At 37.6% G+C, this 16,013-nt stretch overlaps 2 protein-coding genes across 3 annotated transcripts in view; one reads left to right on the top strand and one right to left on the bottom strand.

Moving 5' to 3' along the window:
• LOC146001479 (1-acyl-sn-glycerol-3-phosphate acyltransferase alpha-like) overlaps positions 1-14,606 on the bottom strand; it is a 33,159-nt gene extending 18,553 nt beyond the window's left edge. Inside the window, exon 1 of one of the 2 annotated variants that reach the window (XM_083138844.1) lies at positions 14,501-14,606. The gene's annotated coding sequence lies outside the window, so the exon portion shown is untranslated. Of the gene's footprint in view, positions 1-11,643; positions 11,940-14,500 lie in introns of those variants that run through there. The other variant, XM_083138843.1, reaches the window with a different exon arrangement.
• The window catches only part of LOC146001481 (1-acyl-sn-glycerol-3-phosphate acyltransferase alpha-like), a 122,394-nt gene that overhangs the window by 10,987 nt on the left and 95,394 nt on the right, over positions 1-16,013 (top strand). The window lies entirely within an intron of this gene.

Here is a 16,013-nt window from a genome sequence, read left to right as displayed (position 1 = left end):
ACATGAGGTGCCTTTTCTATAAACTCCCAATGAATATTTTTGAGAATTTAAGGAAAATAAACTTTCAAATTGGAAAGTAACTTGTATTCAGTGATCCTTAAATAATTCCTAGCAACCAATCACCCTGCGGAAGAAATCAAGATTAACGAGACATCCTTAATATCTCTCTGGATATTTAGTTTACACCTTAATATCCATTTTACATATAATATTTGAGGTGAAACTTCTTTATGAGAAAAATCTTTGTTTTGGGGTAGACAAAGAAAAGATGATGGTGTGTCAGAGGATCTCTAATTCTCCTGTTTCCTCTTGACATCCTCGCTGGACTGAATTGAATCTAATTGAATTGACCTCATCGTTGACCGAGATTCAGCTGCTGCTGGTGTACCACTTACTGCTACCACGGGAAAATCATCTTTTGTAATGTCTGAGTTTTGTATTAAGTTCACTTTGTTTCCATATAGGCTAATCGGCACTGGAGCAACTGTTTAAAGTGTGATTGATTGATTTATTGAGTTGGTGTTTTAAGTCCATTTTATGGGACTGCCCGATAGCGTAGTGGTAACGTCGTAGCCTTGTAATCAAGGAGTCCCGGGTTCGATACCTAATGGAGGCACGTGGCACAGTGATTCGGATCCCACTTTAAACTGTAAGTCCATGGGCGTCCGGAAGGGGGGCCACGGCATCTACCCCAGCAAAATAAATGTCTACCTAAAAATATATATATTTCATCTGCCACAGTAATTTATGTTAATTATTACAAGTGCGTTGAAGGAACATGGTAATTTGAGACTGAAACAGTGTTTTTTGAGAGGCCATCACTATTATGGGGGAAAATATGCCTCCTTTGGCCCCCTGGAAAAGTATTACCTTGCTTCCCCCTCCCTGGAAAAAAATCCTGCGGACGTCCATGTGTAAGTCTAGTCCCGATTAGCCTTTCTGTGCATAAAGTGGTCTTAAAACAATAATTTATTCATTCAAGTCTACTTTATGCACGGTAAGGTTAATCGGGACTGGGCCTACAGTTTAAAGTGGAATCCGAACCACTTCTCTTTGTTTTTATTCATGCATTGTATTCTTGCAAGGGTTGGTTTTAAGAACGGCCGAAACGCGCCTGCTTAAATAAAGACCATTCTATTCTATTCTATGTGCCAGCACCGGGTATCGAACCCGGGACAGCTTGATTATAAGGTGACGACGTTACCACTAGGTCATCGGGGAGGCTCTTGTAATGCTTATTCGATGGAGGAGAGAATACTTATTTTCTGAATAAGATAAACGACCTATGTCTAATAAACATTCCTGTTACGTCGCCATATATTGAAGAGATGTTTATCAGTCAATAGTATTTCAAGTATAGATAGGCCTCCCCGATGGCGCATTGGTAGCGTCGTCGCCTTGTAATCAAGGGGGTCCCGGGTTCGATGACCGGTGGAGGCTCATAGTGGTTCGGATCCGAACCACTATGTCCCAATTAGCCTTACTGTGCATAAAGTGGACTTAAACACCAATTCAATCAATCAAGCACAGATATACGTAGGACATTCGCTCTTATAGGCCTAAATCTAGAAAAATCTTACTTGATTATTGCAATGTGCACGGAGTTTGGACATAATATTTCCAGTCAAAATTGATAACTTTACACATTGTGTCTTGTTGTGAAGCAGTTGCACTTTTTCTTAGTGTTCTGGGGGATAACGTTAGATATTCTTTTTCCTAATTGCTGTTCACGTACATTCTTGTCTAACATATTTTCGAACATACTACTTTTGATGTTTTTACGGCATATTTTGCTAGTTTTGTAGTGCACATAGATTCTAGTCAGTAATCTCAGTCAGGGTTTTTACATTACACACGCACACACGTCCCATTATATATCCATTCCGCGAATCACATCCAGTCTGGCACAGTTTATGTGGTACTCCGCAGTACTGAAGAAGAATGCCCGACCCTGTGGCCGAGTGGTTAGCACATCGCGCTGCGACGCCAAGGGTCCCGGGTTCGAATCCCGGTCGGGCTTGGTTGTTTGTGAATGTCCATTCATTAATTTCATCATTTCATCACTCATCCCCATCTTCGCAAATTAGCCAAGAGGCACAAAACGCGAAGTAAAATAAACTAAATCAATCAATCAATCAAGCAGTACTGAAGAAACCTCTAATTTCTTTCTTCAGGCATTTACATTCAGTGATGTGGCCTGTGACAAACTGTTCAAGTAGTAGATCCTGCATAGTTAAAGTTTGGACACCCCTGATTGATGGTGTTGCATTATATAGGTGTGTCCCAGCTTCAATGTATTTCAATTGTTACCGGTAAGACATTATTTTCGTTTTCAATTCTAGATTTATTACCAAGTTATACCTTCATCTTGTCCTTCCCACAGGTCTCTTACCATCAGGTTTCCCAACAAGAATCCTGTAAACCCGTCTTTCCTCTCCCATTCGCGCCACATGGGCTACCCACCTAAGTCTTCCTGATTTAATCATTCTAATAATAACTGGAGTTGAATATAAATTGTGTAGTTCTAAATTATGTAACCTTCTCCACTCATCTGTCTCCTCGTCCCTTTTAGGTCTAAATATTTTCTAATGATTTTATTTTCAAATACTCTTAATTCTTCTTTCCATGTAAGGGACCAAGTTTCGCATCCATATAATTCTACAGTCAAAATTACTGTTTCGTATATTTTAACTTTTAGTTTCTTAAATATTATACGAGAAGATAAAAGTTTATGAAGAGAAAAGTAACATGCATTCGATGAATTAGGCCTGCTTTTCACTTCCTCTTTAATATAATATTCATTTATTAGTATTACTCCTAAGTACTTGAATTTGGAAACTGGTTCAAACGAGTTGTTATCAATAATTAAATTTTGATTATTGCCTAACACTTGGTTTCGGCTTGTAAGCCTTTAACTACTTTTAAAAATATATTATCGTTATTCTTAATTGTATTCATATTATCCCCTAGTAAGTCTATATATAATCATCTGCATATGCTAACAACTGAGTTAGACTGTTTAATTTTAGTCCTTCATTAGTTTATTTTACCTTCCTAACAGCATATTCTAAGGCAAAATTAAGAACTATAACATTTATAAACAAGTAATCGTCAACGTTCATGTTTTTATTTATTATTCTGGCCAAAAACTATCCTCTGATTTTTGTGGTACTAGTTTTCAACTGCTTAAACACATAAATCTGAGTGAGATTATTTAGTAGCGTGGCCATCTTAGATTCATGACAACAAGACTATGCAAATTGAAGAAAACATCCTGTTAGTTCATTGTACAGTGTCTCTCAAAAGTTTTAGGACAACGACATTTTAAACTAGGCAACCCAATTTACACAAGGCGTTGGTGGGTTGCGTGCAGAATTAGGCTCAATTTCAGGGTTGCCACATGCACAATAGATATTTATAAAACACACGAAAGAAATAAAAACAAGTATTATTGTATAAAATTATTAAAAATATCACTATTATATCGCAAGTGATAAAATTCTTTTTCACAGAAAAACATAGGTTTCATAGTATTTCATCGCTGATGAGTCTACAGAAAGGAAAAAAATGTGAGAGAGGTGACAAAGGAGAGGAGAAAGAGAAAGCGAAAGGAGAAGAGGAAAAGTAGAGGAGAGAAGAAGAGAAGAAAGAGATTATAGACGAGGAGAGGAGATGTAGTGAGGAGAATGGAAAAAGATTCTAGGAGAGATGAGGAAAATGGAGCAAAGAAGAGAAAAGAGAAGGAAAACGAGGTGAGAGAAGAGGAGACGAGAAGAGGGGAGTGGAGAGTAGAGTAAAGGAGAGAAAAATAGAAGAACGAAAAGAAGAGGAGTAGAGTGCAGTGGTGTCGGAAATCTAAGACAGGAGAGGAGATAGGAAGAGTGGAAATGAGTGGGATGGAGATAAGATGCGAGAAAAGTAGGGAAGGCGATATGAGATAAAAGCAGAGCAGAAGAAGGGGAGAGAAGAAGGAGAAGAGAAGAGAAGAACAGAAGGGACTGAAGAGAAGAGGTAGTTACAGAAAATATCGTCTCAGTGTCAAGAATTGATGCATTGGTCAAATTATCGACATGAAACATTCAATAACATTTTGAATTGTATTGGAGAATGTATTAGATCGGTTCGAAATGCCTTTTGGCTTAGTTCAGAGCAAGGTAAAATTTTCCATGTAAGATCTTTGATTTTACCTGAAATTATACCATTAAAAACATGAATGTAATTTTAATATTTATCCAATTTTTGTCCATTACTCGTTTCGTTGAAATGGAGATTTTGTAATTTAATATTTCCCCTCCCTCCATCGTTAATTCCAAACTGAATCATTCCGTTTCACAGAGTGTGGACAATGAATACAATGATATATGTCTAAAACTTACGAAAATTTTCTGCCACCGGAAGGGTTTGAACCTACGACCATGAGATTCACAGTCCTGAACGTTAAACACTACCCTACAAGCTTTCGCTCCTGAAAGTAAGTAGAAGGAGCTGACCAATGTGAAATGTCGATGCAACTCTCCTCCTACATGTAATGTGCAAACAATACTTGTTTGTAACAAAGAAAAAGAATGTAGTAAGACTCGGTGAAATCATTTAATGGAGAATTGCACATGATGAGAACTTTTCATTCGATATTTGCGGAGGTATCCTTGCATTGAACTCGAGTGGGAAAAGGGGTAAAATTAGTATGTCCTGAATTGCCACAAATATAAATAGTTATTTCATTAATATTTGTCAATGTCTTTGAAGCAGTACACAATTATCGTTAGAGTATCTTATACATGAAAATATCCCTTTGAACGTGTGTCAATTCATTTATTTGTTTATTTTTTTATAAAATCCACATGCAGAACAATGTAGCCACTATACACTGCTATTACAAATAATGTTACCATGCTCTTGATTATAATAAAAGGAGAATTAAAAAAAAGAACACCGCCTAAGGAGAATCGAACCTCGGACCGCTAGCAGACTAATCAAGAACTCTAACCACTACACCATGCCCTTACCTTCGATTGAAAAAAAAAAAATAAGTATTCTGTCCCTCCAATATTGTAAATATCGTTGGGTATACATGTAGTTGAACTTTTACTTCAATTTTGAATAGCTTTCTTGTAGTATAGCAGATATATTCGAGAAATAATTTTCGAAGTGATGAAGAAAAACGAGAATGCGAGTTATTTCTTCTAACTTATTATTGTGATTAGACATTATTAATGGAAAACATCTAGAGGCTTGAACATTGCAGGACGATATTCCTATGATACTGCAATAGACGAAATGCTTGTTTACTGACGCAAGTCCCGTGTTCAGAACAGTCTTATGAAATGTATTTGCTGTTCCGTAAGGTAACACGAAATAATTACACCGTTTGCGAACTACCAAATCTGCGCAGCGTTATAAGTAAACAGGCAGAAAATTTTATTCATAAAATCACTTCATATTTGATAGTATTAGTCAAAGAGAGACTCGTGGGACACTGTGTTAAGGTAAATCCTTCTTATTTTTCTTCCTCGAAGAACAACAATTTTTAAAGTAGAGCAACAGTCGTTCCGCTCTTTCTTATTTCTTTTAAATTCTTCCACATTCCTTTAGTGGGGTGAAAAATAAATAAAAATATTGCTTGCATTTCTATCATTGACGTAGACTAGGCCCTTACGCAGGATTTCTTTGAGGGAGGTGCCAGACTCAAATTTATATATATATATATAAGAGAGAGAGAGAGAGAGAGAGAGAGACAGATATTACAAAATAGTTCTAATAGTGCAAGCGCCATTATAAAGTCATGATAATTCTATGTTTAGAAAATAATATATTTATAAATTGAATATTGCGCACTAGGAATTTTTATTACAATAAAGAACATGTCTAATTGTGAGTTAAGAAAAAGACAATAATAAAGAGACATCTCGCATCACGATTGCAGTTCGAAAAAGTCGGGAAAGGGATTGAAAGTAACGCACTGCCCTGACTAAATCGGTGAATTGGACGTCTGGTAGCCTTGCATTATAAAACTTAAACCATCCAATATTGCAGCCTGAAGACTTTTTTTGTGCAAGAAACAGATTAATTTATGTAAGAACAAAATTGAAATTTTTACACATTTCTAAAATCGACGATGTTATTTTCGTAGTTATTGATAGGTTCACATTTAAATATTTCAGGGTTCGAGGGGGCATGGCCCCCATGCCCCCCCCCCCCCCCCGGGTACTGTCCTGACCTGACGTAGACAGTGGGAGAGAAATTTTGGAGAATCTTTCTATTAAATTTATTATCAGATAGGTTTATTGACAATCGTGAACTTTTCGTTTAATAGGTAATATTTGGTTTTATACGACGGGAGAACATTGGTCGAAATTCCTTTCTTGCTCTTTTCAGATAATATATACTTCTACAATAGCAATCGCATTCGGAAACGGTGAAAAAAAATGACATTGTTTTCAAAGGCAGACAAGCTTGGTAGCGTAGCTTGCTTGCGTTCAAAGTGACTCACTCACGCTATTCAAGGCCGCTTCTTATCGCAAAACTGTGCGCCCATGCACAGTGTCTGCACCCGGCAAGTTACAAGTGACCAGAGTCGAATTTTAAAGAAAATCTGAAGAATGATAGATTTCATCAGAGGCGGCTAGGTGGGCACTAGCTCAACGTGCAATACTTTAAGTCATAATTTCTGACAAAAAAGAAACCTTATTGAATAAGTATTGGGATAGTAATACGTGTATCCGCTCCTTTTTAACAATGTAAGCTCGAAGACAATCTGTATTCCATTTTTTTGTATTGGCAACATGGTCAACCGGAGGGTATTATAAGGAACTATTTCGTAGATGTTCATGTAACCGTTATAAAATTACAAGTAAACTATATTCACAAGCTTAGATGTACTAACAACGAAGAAATAAATTCAGAGTTAAATTTCAAATGCATGTGCATAGAGTAATTCTAGAAGTACAGACCTATATCAGAGTATTGGACTTCTTTTTGCAGGATAACGTTTACAATATTGACGCGACAGAATAATTAAGAACTGTTGCTCCAAGGGAAACAAAGGGCGTAGTGTATTGGTTAGAGTTCTTGAAAGCATTGATTGCTGTCCCAGGTTCGATCCTCTATACTAGGTGTTCTTTCTTTTCTTTTTTTTAAATCCCCTTCTATTAAACAAGAGCATGGTAATATTATTTGTAATAGCAGTGTATAGTGGCTGCATTGTTCTGCATATGGAATTTATAAAAAAAATAAACAAATAAATGAATTGACACATGTTCAAAGGGATATTTTCATGTATAAGATCGCGAATTATGATATAAATAATAATCCTATAGCGCAGCAGTCCAATATCGGGCCAAGGCTTACGTACCGACTGCTGCCCTCCCTCCCACGCGAGCCACCAAGGGGGCGTGGAGATCTGCAGCCAGACTAGGGGGACGGGTGGTCAGCCCGACCGACCCCCAGTCGTTGTAGGACTTCGCAACCGGATTACTCTCACTCACCCGGAGCTCCCCAATTTCCTCACGATGGTGGGTTGCCACCGGCCCTATACGTAGGTCGAATAAATTCCGACCAGAGCCGGTCTCGAACCTTCGCCGTCCCGCAGCAAACGATCTCAAGACGAGTGAACGCCTTAACCCGCTCGTAAGGGCCTAGTCTACGTCAATGACAGAAATGCAAGCAATATTTTTATTTATTTTTCACCCCACTAAAGGAATGTGGAAGAATTTAAAAGAAATAAGAAAGAGCGGAACGACTGTTGCTCTACTTTAAAAATTGTTGTTCTTCGAGGAAGAAAAATAAGAAGGATTTACCTTAACACAGTGTCCCACGAGTCTCTCTTTGACTAATACTATCAAATGTGAAGTGATTTTATGAATAAAATTTTCTGCCTGTTTACGTATAACGCTGCGCAGATTTGGTAGTTCGCAAACGGTGTAATTATTTCGTGTTACCTTACGGAACAGCAAATACATTTCATAAGACTGTTCTGAACACGGGACTTGCGTCAGTAAACAAGCATTTCGTCTATTGCAGTATCATAGGAATATCGTCCTGCAATGTTCAAGCCTCTAGATGTTTTCCATTAATAATGTCTAATCACAATAATAAGTTAGAAGAAATAACTCGCATTTTCACAACTAAATATATTCTCGTTTTTCTTCATCACTTCGAAAATTATTTCTCGAATATATCTGCTATACTACAAGAAAGCTATTCAAAATTGAAGTAAAAGTTCAACTACATGTATACCCAACGATATTTACAATATTGGAGGGACAGAATACTTATTTTTTTTTTTTCAATCGAAGGTAAGGGCATGGTGTAGTGGTTAGAGTTCTTGATTAGTCTGCTAGCGGTCCGAGGTTCGATTCTCCTTAGGCGGTGTTCTTTTTTTTAATTCTCCTTTTATTATAATCAAGAGCATGGTAACATTATTTGTAATAGCAGTGTATAGTGGCTACATTGTTCTGCATGTGGATTTTATAAAAAAATAAACAAATAAATGAATTGACACACGTTCAAAGGGATATTTTCATGTATAAGATACTCTAACGATAATTGTGTACTGCTTCAAAGACATTGACAAATATTAATGAAATAACTATTTATATTTGTGGCAATTCAGGACATACTAATTTTACCCCTTTTCCCACTCGAGTTCAATGCAAGGATACCTCCGCAAATATCGAATGAAAAGTTCTCATCATGTGCAATTCTCCATTAAATGATTTCACCGAGTCTTACTACATTCTTTTTCTTTCTTACAAACAAGTATTGTTTGCACATTACATGTAGGAGGAGAGTTGCATCGACATTTCACATTGGTCAGCTCCTTCTACTTACTTTCAGGAGCGAAAGCTTGTAGGGTAGTGTTTAACGTTCAGGACTGTGAATCTCATGGTCGTAGGTTCAAACCCTTCCGGTGGCAGAAAATTTTCGTAAGTTTTAGACATATATCATTGTATTCATTGTCCACACTCTGTGAAACGGAATGATTCAGTTTGGAATTAACGATGGAGGGAGGGGAAATATTAAATTACAAAATCTCCATTTCAACGAAACGAGTAATGGACAAAAATTGGATAAATATTAAAATTACATTCATGTTTTTAATGGTATAATTTCAGGTAAAATCAAAGATCTTACATGGAAAATTTTACCTTGCTCTGAACTAAGCCAAAAGGCATTTCGAACCGATCTAATACATTCTCCAATACAATTCAAAATGTTATTGAATGTTTCATGTCGATAATTTGACCAATGCATCAATTCTTGACACTGAGACGATATTTTCTGTAACTACCTCTTCTCTTCAGTCCCTTCTGTTCTTCTCTTCTCTTCTCCTTCTTCTCTCCCCTTCTTCTGCTCTGCTTTTATCTCATATCGCCTTCCCTACTTTTCTCGCATCTTATCTCCATCCCACTCATTTCCACTCTTCCTATCTCCTCTCCTGTCTTAGATTTCCGACACCACTGCACTCTACTCCTCTTCTTTTCGTTCTTCTATTTTTCTCTCCTTTACTCTACTCTCCACTCCCCTCTTCTCGTCTCCTCTTCTCTCACCTCGTTTTCCTTCTCTTTTCTCTTCTTTGCTCCATTTTCCTCATCTCTCCTAGAATCTTTTTCCATTCTCCTCACTACATCTCCTCTCCTCGTCTATAATCTCTTTCTTCTCTTCTTCTCTCCTCTACTTTTCCTCTTCTCCTTTCGCTTTCTCTTTCTCCTCTCCTTTGTCACCTCTCTCACATTTTTTTCCTTTCTGTAGACTCATCAGCGATGAAATACTATGAAACCTATGTTTTTCTGTGAAAAAGAATTTTATCACTTGCGATATAATAGTGATATTTTTAATAATTTTATACAATAATACTTGTTTTTATTTCTTTCGTGTGTTTTATAAATATCTATTGTGCATGTGGCAACCCTGAAATTGAGCCTAACTCTGCATGCAACCCACCAACGCCTTGTGTAAATTGGGTTGCCTAGTTTAAAATGTCGTTGTCCTAAAACTTTTGAGAGACACTGTACCAGGTGGTTATAATTAAAGTGACGGTGTTCAGAGTGGTACAACACGGGCTGTAATGAGAGTAGCAGTCTGAAACTTCGTAGATATGCTAATGAAGCAATGCGCTCGCGAATTATGCAAAAAAAAAAGTTCCAATTCTCGCCACCAGGGTAAAAAATGGCGCTGTAAGCAGTCAAAATATGGAATTTTCCGTAACTCTGACGTCAAAGTCGGTGACATTGCCTAACCATTGTGTGAGCTCCCTGGTTGTTGTTGGTGACGCATGTTCCTTTTTCCTTTAGTAATGTTCATGTAATTCGAATAGTGAAATTGTAGCGATATTTTATTACAAAGAGTATTGTTTTCTGCGATTTATAGTGTTTTTCCTGTAACTATACCAAGTTTTGACTGCTTACAGCGCCATTTTTTTACCCTGGTGGCGAGAATTGGAACTTTTTTTTTTTTGCATAATTCGCGAGCGCATTGGTTCATTATCATATCTACAAAGTTTCAGACTGCTACTCTCATTACAGCCCGTGCTGTACCACTCTGAACACCGTCACTTTAATTATAACCACCTGGTATTAATAATGTATGTCACTCATCATTCCTACTTGTCAACAGAGATTAGATATTCTCCGGCAATACCCGATAAACTGAATGCGCAATTTCAGTTGCAGATATAGGTGCAGATTATGGTCGATTTTGAATATGTTTATGTTCAATTCATCCTTTAATAGTTACAAAACCTTGGGTTGCCAATTTTACCGAGGCCAAATCGCCAAAACTTACCACACTTACATTTTACAACTTGTATGTACAATATTACATTTGATCTTATTGTCGTGATTAAATAAGACGAAAAATAACAACAATGTTTAGTGGGATCCATGCTCGGCAAATTGCCCATGACTATTTTCATTAATTTTTCTCTTACATCTTATGTGTTTTTAAGCGATGGATTTTTATGTATGCTGGTGCACAAATTGTCAACAGCTTGTTTCGAGTTTTCTTTTAATTCTTGAAGCTCTTATTGGGTCAAATAAAGTGCACGAACATGGTGGTGATTTACACGGTAATACTCGTGGATCCCACTGTACATTCCGCAGAATTATAACTTCACCTAACCCACGATTTGAACTTTACACATCTGTTTCGAAGCAGCTTGTGGACTTTAGTCTATATCATGAATATTTTGTCCAGATTAACAATGCAAGGTTTTAGTAACTTTTAATTAATGTTCTTTTATTCTGAATTTCGATCGAAATGAATTTCATAACGACAGTAAGTTACTTTTGTACAGTCATGGACGCTTCTGAGTCGTAATGATTCCACTGTAACCCAGAAGTGTACGTGACTGTACAAAATATGTACATTATGGAAACGTCCATCAGTTGTGGCACAGTAACCGGTACTTTTCACACAATTGCAGATATAAAATGTGTCCATTTTTAATATGTAAAGGTACTACGTGAGGGGAGCTTTCTATTTATTGATTTATTTATATGCTCCTGAACGTTCAGTAGGTTAGGCTTGTAGGTGTGTACGTCTTATTGATTGGCCAATGTTCAATCCGTCACGCCCCTGGTCACTACACAATAGACGGATCCATAGCTACACAGAAACTTAACATCATTCAAACTACAAGCTTACCTACGAAAGCAAACAGCAATTTCTCGACTGGAACAAGAACAGCGCACACAAAACTTCAGCAATGTACACGGTTCTCCCTTAGGATCCTCTTGTAACAAACAAAACACAAACGCATTCTTCGATTCACTGTTTTCCAACGCTCTTCTGGTATCTCGGATTCGCTATCTGCTTACGTCACATTTCAAAATTCTAAAGTCCGAATTTATTAGATTCACTTAAAGAGATCTTTGACCTTCACCCGCCTGTTGTCTTGGCGAATTGCTGGTCGTGAATTTGGCACCTCCCATGAGAGCTTGCCGCCGTAGACACAGAGGGCGCCACACGTGGTGGTCTATTCTGGGAACTCGCTGCGTCATCTAGCTGGTAGCACTCCTTGCAAGCGAGCACGAGTGATTGGACTAAATCAAAGGAATGAGAGTAATGAAGCTGGCAATAAGAGACCGTCTCATCCATATTCGTGGAGCGTGGCTTTTCCGTATAGAAGCCTGCCTGCATGATAGCAGTAATCAACATTATCGATAACCCATGTCACTGGAAAACCATTCAAATGCATTTGTTCTCATTCTGTTAATTCATATATTTCTTTTCCTGTTTGGGTTAATCCCGACGATGAATAATAAACACAAATAAACACTGTTAGAAGTTTCTGTATTGATTGATTGATTTGCTTTATTTTACTTCGCTTTTGTGCCACTGTTGGCTAATTGCGAAGATGGGGATGAGTGATGATATGATGAAAAAAAAACAAAAAAAAAACAGGCCGCAATCACACACACACACACACGTACGTACAGTGGGAGCCACTAGTATTACCGTGCAAATTGTCCATCACCATGTTCGTGCACTTTATTTGACCCAATAAGACAGGCCCGTTGCTAGAATTGATCTCCAGGGGGGGCTCACGGGTTATCAGGGGGGGGGCTTTGTAAACCAAGTTCATTTTTCAAAAGTTTAACAGTGTTAAATGAAGGTAAATTATTTGTGTCTGTGTGTGTTAGGGGGATCATTAAGTTAATATAAAATTTAGAACTATCACACAAATAGTACATTTTTCTATAGGTATCTTCTAAAACATTTCTTGAAGTGTTAATTGCTATTGACATCATCCCTTATTACATACTACACACTACTTTTGATGATACAGATATTTATATCAAACAAAAAAATGCACAATATTCAATCATAGTGCCTACCTTCATTCCACCCCCAGCTGAAGGAATAAAACTTTCCTTCGTTCCCAAAACTTAGAAACTGTTGACCTTTGATGCAGATATGGAAGGAATATGGATGATGGCGTCAAAATCACAGATTTCTGTCTAAACGGGAGACCATAACAGGGACAGCAAATGTACGGATAAAGAAGCTCCTCTGTGGAAGGACATTCTATAGTCTAGAGAATCTTCTAAATACTTGCCGCTACTTCGACTTCAGCTCATAAACAAGATGAAGTTTATGTTCTGTGAATTTCTCCTTCATCAAGTTGTGAGCCAAATAATATCTGCTGTCTACATTTTCACTCTTCACTGCAAACAAATTATACAAAATTGTTTTACCTAATGTCAAGGGGGAGCTCAGACTGGCTACGACCCTGCTATGCAAGAACTTTCTAAACTCTATACAACCTACTAAATATAAATACAGGGTGTCTACAAATGATTGAAGCAATTTCACGATGTTACTGTACGTGTATTATTGAACATATTGTGAAGTAACTTTACAGTTTTGTAGAGAAACTCAACAAGTTTTGTTACACATTACAAGTGTTCGATATGCCCCCTCTTCGTGATTCTGCATACATAAACTTTATAATCAAGTTCTTCCCAAGCATTGCTAGATCAGTCGGTAATGGAGGAACAAACACTAGATCCTTCACATAACCCCACACACAAAAAAAGTCACAGTGAGACAATGACAGCAGTTGTTGATCATCATTTCCACAACGACCGATTCATTGGTTTGATACTCTGGTGGTTAAGAATTCGTGGACAGCGGCAGGGCACCATCCAACTGGTGGATGAAGTTCTCACTGTCTGTTTCCAACTGTGGCATGAGCCAATTTTCTAACATGTCAAGATACCCGTATTCTGTAATGGTTGTTCGCTGAAGAAGGGGCCGTTAACTCTAAATTTTGAGATTGCACAAAAAGCATTGACAATTCCTATTAAAAACCATTGAGTTTCGGAAAGTTGATAAATTGCTCAACAGTGCCACGGGGAACAGAAGACCCCCATAACTTGTAATGTATCACAAAACTTGTTGAGTTTCTCTACAAAACTGCAAAGTTACTTCGTGATACGTTCAATAATACATGTACAGTAACATCATGAAACTGCTACATTTGTAGACACCCTGTACTTTCCACTACTTAGACTTCAGTTCGTAAACAAGATGAAGGAATGTGATAGCTGATCTTCGTTCTGTGAATTTGTCCTTTCATCAAGTTATGACCACATAATATCCGCTGTCTACATTTTCACTTGTCACTACAAACAAATTAAACAATAGTTTTACCAAATGACCAGGTGCTAACGACAATGCAAGGGGGGCTCACACGACGATGCCTGGGGGGGGACAATGATGCCAGGGGGGCTGATAAATGATACATATATTATTAATTAATCAACATAAACAAATGTTATTACGCACAATATGTAATGGAACAAGAACAAGAGCATATTACTGGAAATGAAGAAAACAGATTAGTATCCCGAAATTAGAATATGGAAATGTAAATGAAAAATTTAGAGAGCAATATTTTTACAAACTGTTCGTGTAGTTTAATTCCAGATTTTATTCGATATGTTTCAACAAATTAAAACTAGATGTAAAATGATTGTCAGTAATGAATACAACTTACGGCGTTGGTTGTTGTGTTCAACTTGCGTCGTTGTTTTCCATCCGACAATTACCCACACAGTCGGCCACCGCTACCAACAACCGCAACTTCATGCGTTCAACCTCTCTCTTCCCATCCGCCTGACTAACATGCAAGAAACCGTTTCTTGCACGTCATCTTTTTCTTTATCTTTCGCAATCAACAATGTTTTGTGGAAAATGTGCGTTTGTATGTTTATTATGACTGAGTAAACACTAGAAAATTAAAGGAAAAATGGCTTGACAAGAAATCGAGACATTTTGACGTCCCGAATGAGGTCAGAAAAAAGTCGGGACACGGACTGAAAAAAAGGGACTGTCCCGACTGAATCGGGACGTCTGGTAGCCTTATATACATGCAGCATTCCATTGTCACTGGTGGGACACAGATTCCATTATTTTATTAACGTAACTATTCAGGTGATAGCAGTGATGTGCGTCTACGCGTAAACAACGATAGTTTACACGTATTTTTTTAGACTATTTTATACACGTAGATCACGTAATCTATGTAAACAACATGGCGAAAGGTGATAACTTAGCAAAGGGCGCGTGAAAGTAGAACAAAATTATACTGCGAATCAGTTGCAGATGTGGGAGGAGAACTTTTCATGCTCTTCCTTCCAAATTCAAACAATTTTTCACCTAGGAAGAAACCTAATATAGGAAATATTCTAGTGTTTTATGGGAAAAAGACCACGCATGCCTCACGACTGCCATCTGTTGTTGTTTTTTGAACACTATTTATCTTCTTCCATAGTTGATGATAGAAGAGAAGTGAAATTTTGTTGTAAAAAGGATTCTTTTCATTTCGTTAGGAACCAATATAGTTGCAAATGTAACTTTCCTTTCATGAAACCCTTGAAAATGCACTTTACATTGTCTACGTAGTCTATGTAAACTACAACCCAATGTAATCTACGCGTAGATTACGTGTAGACAACGCACGTAGACGTAAACTTATGGTCTACGACACATCACTGGGTGATAGTTAAGCAACATTTTTTTAACACTTTTCGTGCAATGAATTATGAAACTAAGTACTGTTCATTAAACATAATTACTCTTAGAATAATTCAGAGAGAGATATTAATTCCCCACAATCTCCCTTCCCCCCCCCCTCCATTTTTTGACGGGTTATTCTCGGTGCTTCATCGTTTCGGTTACGGGTTACGCGTGACTGGTTGATCGCGTTTGATTGAACGAGTCTTTTTGTCGTTTGTGTTTTCCGCTGCTGAAGAGAATGTCCACAGTCGAACCTTGAAGAGTTTCCAGCATGAGAATTCAGAGACACAGGACGGAGTTGCTGTTGGGTTGTGTCTGCCCCAGCTGGTGGAGTCACAAGGGGCCAATTTGCAGAACGATAAATATTTCAAGCAGCTTTCCATTTGTTCGACCATCACGGGAATATTACATTTTTTGATTTAGTTGAAAGTGAGCACGTTTTTCTTCTGATTGTTCGTTTTTCATAATTTATTGCACTTGGTTAAAGTTCT

This window comes from Lepisma saccharinum, chromosome 17 (genome assembly GCF_977018435.1).
Source record: "Lepisma saccharinum chromosome 17, izLepSacc3.1, whole genome shotgun sequence".
In the NCBI taxonomy this organism is placed as follows: domain Eukaryota; kingdom Metazoa; phylum Arthropoda; class Insecta; order Zygentoma; family Lepismatidae; genus Lepisma; species Lepisma saccharinum.
This window is presented reverse-complemented; position numbering and strand designations above follow the sequence as displayed.